Source organism: Muscardinus avellanarius (genome assembly GCF_963383645.1).
Source record: "Muscardinus avellanarius genome assembly, chromosome: 1".
In the NCBI taxonomy this organism is placed as follows: Eukaryota; Metazoa; Chordata; class Mammalia; order Rodentia; family Gliridae; genus Muscardinus; species Muscardinus avellanarius.
The window spans coordinates 100,799,549-100,804,300 of NC_137786.1; positions in this window are offsets into that span (position 1 = coordinate 100,799,549).

Consider the following 4,752-nt stretch of genomic DNA (forward strand, 5'->3'; position numbering starts at 1 on the left):
ATGCATATGTATATGTATATACATATGTATATAATATATGGATTATTATATATGTATATATTACATATATGCTAATCTGAGTTTGGTGGTGCATGCATAAAATCCCAATACTTAGGAGGCTGAGATAGAAGAACTGTAATTTGAGACCAGCCTCAGCAACTTAGCAAGACCTTTCCGATGATGATGATGATGATGGGTTAGAAATGTAGCTCAGAGGTAGAATATCCCCAAGGTCCAATTTTTCAGTATCAAGAAAATATATCTGCTAGAAGCCCTTTTAGTTCATTTGCTCAATATTTTATATAATCAATGGGGTTACACAGCAACCAAAAATTTCTTTCTTTTCACACCAGGGACACGGAAGAACAGGTTTTTATAATGAAAAAAATGTGTTGACATTTTTTTCCTTTAGATTTCCAAGTAAGCTTCCCAATTCTGTCAGATACTGCATCACTGGCATTAAGATTAAGCAGCTATATTTCTCAGAAAAAAAAAATCCTTCTTGTAACCACTCATCTTTTTCTAACAGGCCTAGAAATTCAACTAAATTTTGCTTGTCATGAGATTGGCAAATGTTCTTAACCTCCTACTGATAAAATCTACAAGAGCTCTTGTCTTGGGCTCTTCTTTGGTCCTTATGATAAGGACCTGGAGCCAGAGATCTCTGACTCCCTGTTCTCTTCTGTAGACCAGAGCCCGGAGCCCAGATGGTATGAGATGGGGCAGCAGGGGAGAAAATGTGAGGCAGCCAAAGACTTGAAGAGATAGAAGTCAAAATCTTCAAGTATCAAGCAGAACAACCTCCTATTAAGTGGTATACCATTTATAGACAGATGATAGATAGATAATTTTTTTCAATACGGGGGAGTGGAACCCAGGGGCATTCTACCTCCACGCTACACCCCCAGCCTGATTTCTTTATTCTTTATTTTGAAACAGGGTCTCATTAAGTTGCAGAGGGCCTCACTAAGTAGACTAGCTGAGGCTGACCACGATTCTCCTGTCTTAGTCTTCCAAATACTAGGATTACAAGTGCGCACCACCACAACTAGATTTTTTTTTTTAAATTTTTGAACTAGGGTCTCACTAAATTGTGGAGGGCCTCACTAAGTAGCTGAGACTGACCAAGAACCTGTGATCATCCTGTCTCAGCCTCCCAAGTGCTGGGATTACCAGCCTGTGCTACTATGCCCAGTTAAGTGGTATACCATATTAAACTCCATACTGAGTGAGCGGTAGGCTTCCAGCAACACACTGGCTCCTCCTTGAGAAACTCCTTCCCTCGACTCCTTCCCTCCTCTACAACACACACACATTCCCACAAAAGCAACTTGCATCTCAAGCCCTTGAAAGATTTACTGCTGGTACTGCAGACAAATAAGTGAATACCCAGGAGTTGAATCCAAAGACAGGATGCTCATTTGCATGAGTAGTTGCATGTCATTTGCATTATATTTGCAAGTGATTTGCATAGCAAGGCTGCCCTGTCAAAATGTACATAAATCCTTTATACTTTCACTTTTTTTAAAATTTTCTAAAAAGGGCTACACCCCCACACCCTGCCCAGACTGTCTGGCAAAATTACTGGTTGAGTATTCCTACTTGAATTGTGAAGATGCTCCTGTACCATGCTGAGATCTCAAACTGCAGATCTCCAGGGATCTTGGAACCTAGTTCAAGAAACTTCACTCATTTATTTATGTAAAAAATTTATATTGAATATTTAGAGTGCACCAAGCACTGTTGTTTTAGGTACTGAAGATGTAGCTATGAACAAATGAAATAAAAATAACATCATTAAACTGGGCACAGGAGCACATGCTTATGATCATGGTTGAGATAAGTGGTCACAGGTTTGAGACCAGCTTCAGCAACTTAGTAAATCCTGTTTCAAAATAAAAAAATAAAATAGAGTTCGGGTGTAGGTAAGAGATAGAATGCCTCTGAGTTCAATATCCAGTAACACTAACACATAATAATAATAATAATAATAATAATAATAATAATAATAATGACAGCATTTAAAGTTAAATGCTGCCCAGCATGATGGCACACACTGAAATCCCAGTACTTGGGAGGCTAAGACTGGAGGATCACAGGTTCAAGGTCAGCCTCAGCAATTTAGCAAGACCCTGTTTCAAAATTAAAAATAGTGCCAGGTTCATGATGGTGCACACCTATAACCCCAGTAGTTGGGAGCCTGAAACAGGAGGTCACAGGTTCACGGCCAGCCTCAGCCACTTAGTGAAGCTCTCTGCAACTTAGTGAGACACTATTTCAAAATAAAGAATTAAAAAATTATAGGCTGGAGATGTAGCTCAGAGGTAGAATGCCCCTGGGTTCAATTCCCAGTACTGCAAAAAAAAAAAAAAAAAGTAGTTGTAGCTTGGAGGTATAATGCTTCTGGGTTCAATTCTCAGTATCACACACAAAAAAAATAATAACAAAATAAAATGAAATAGGGTCAGGGTGTAGCTCAGAGCTACCAATCCCCAGTACCACAAAAATAAATAAGTGCAAACCAAGGCACCAAAATCTCCTGACATGCTGGGTTAAAAGGTCATCTGCTCCACCATGCCTTGTTTAATCCTGAAATTAAATACTAAATTTCTCAAAACACCTGAGAATGGGAGCCAGGCCTGGTGGCTCACACTTGTAATCCCAGTTCTTGGGAGGCTGAGACGGGAAGATCACAGGTTTAAGGATAGCCTCAGCTACACAGTGAGGCCGTTTGCAACTCCGTGAGACCCTACTTCAAAACAAAAATATAAGGAAGAACTGGGGCCTGGATTGCAAGGCCCTGGGCCCCGGGTGGGGGTCACACGGGGCACGCCGGACCTCCCTCCGGAAGAACTGGGGCCCGGACCGCAGTGCTACCGAGTGCCTGATCCCACAACCTCCTCAAACCACACCTACTATCTTCTCTTATTAAAAAAAAAAAAAAAAAGAGCCGGCCTTGGTGGCGCACGCTTGTAATCCCTGCGCTTGGGAGGCGGAGACAGGAGGATCGCGCTGGTGAGGAGCCAGCCTTGCTGGCTTAAGAGACCCTGTTTCCACATAAAAAAAGTTTAAAAAATAGGTCTGGGAGTGTAGCCCATGGGAGTGTATCCCGGAGGTAGAAGGGCTTCCAGGAACCCCAGTACCACCAAAAAAAAAAAAAAAAAAAAAGGGAAAAAGAAAAGAAAAATATCGGAGAGGGATCAAGATGGCCGCAGCAGCTGCCAGGATACTGGAGATACAGACAAAACTTATCCAACTGAACTGGAACCTTTGGAAAAATTACCCACGAAGGAGGACTGCTTCTACTCTACAACCTTAAGAATCCTGGACATCACCTGTAAGGAGAGAGTTTAGCGGAGACCTAGGAGGAAGGCGGTGTTGGAAGCGGTTGCCACGATGGCGGTGGAGACTTGTATTCAGGAGAGGCAGAAATCTGATCCTACCAACCTTATCTTCTGGAGAAATTACCCCAAACATCGAATGCTACCGTCGCGCATGCTTAAGAACACTGGACAACATGCAGAGTGGAAAAAAAGCTTGGGAAAGATTTGAAATGGTGGAGGCAGTGGCAGTGGCAGCAGCCAGTACTCAGGGAAGGCAGAGATCTGATGCATTACACCTGGAACTTTTGAAGAAATAACCCCAGAGGCAGAATGCTACCACTACGCACCCTCGGGAACATGGGACAACCTGCTAGGTGAAGAGGGTGCTCGGATCGGAGCCTGCCGAGGGGTGAGGTTAGTGACGGGAACAGCAAAGCTGGAGCCTGCCATGAGGCAGGGCCAGTGCTGGGGCCTCCGAGGCCAAGATTGGAGCCTGCTGAGGGGTTAGACCGGTGCCGGGGTCAGCAAGGCCGGGATCGAAGCCTGACGTGAGGCAAGGCCGGTGCTGGGGCCTCTGGGGCCGGGATCAGAGCCTGCCGAGGGGTTAGGCCGGTGCCAGGGCCAGCGAGGCCGGGATCGGAGCCTGCCATGAGGCAAGGCTGGTGCTGGGGCCTCCGAGGCCAGGATAGGAGCCTGCCGAGGGGTTAGGCCGGTGCTGGGGTCAGCGAGGCCGGGATCGGAGCCTGCCTTGAGGCAAGGCCGCTACTGAGGCCTCTGAGACTGGGATCGGAGCCAGCTGAGGGGTTAGGCCAGTGCGGGAGCCTGCGAGGTTGGGATCAGAGTCCTCCGGGTGGCCAGGCCACTACTGGGGCTTTCAAGAGTGGGTTCGGAACTTGCAATGCGGCATGCACAGAGAAATATCACAGAAAATAAAACCAGATGCTTCCCCTAATTAGCAATAGCTAGGAGGAAAGGGATAACAGGAGGAGGTCAAGTTATAGAAAGGGCCCAATTAAGGTGACCAATCAGAGGGTATGGGATGGGGGAGGATGGAACCTCTTTAAAACTCAGGAGGTACGTAAACAAATGTATCAAAGATAATCACCAATCAAGCATGGGATCGAGGGAGGGGGAGGGATTGGGTTGGGGATTGGATGAGGGCTAATTGGATGATGTGTGCTTGTATATCCTCTCAAGTCTTGTATTCCAATGTGATGCATGATTACAATGCACCAATAAAAATAATAAATAAATAAATAAAATTTAAATAATAATAATAATAATAATAATAATAATAATAATAAAAAAAATCAGGGACTGGTGGCACACACTTGTAATCCCCGCGCTTGGGAGGCTGAGACAGGAGGATCGCACAGGTTCGAAGCCAGCCTCGGCTACTTAGCAAGGCTCTCAGCAACTTAGTGAGACC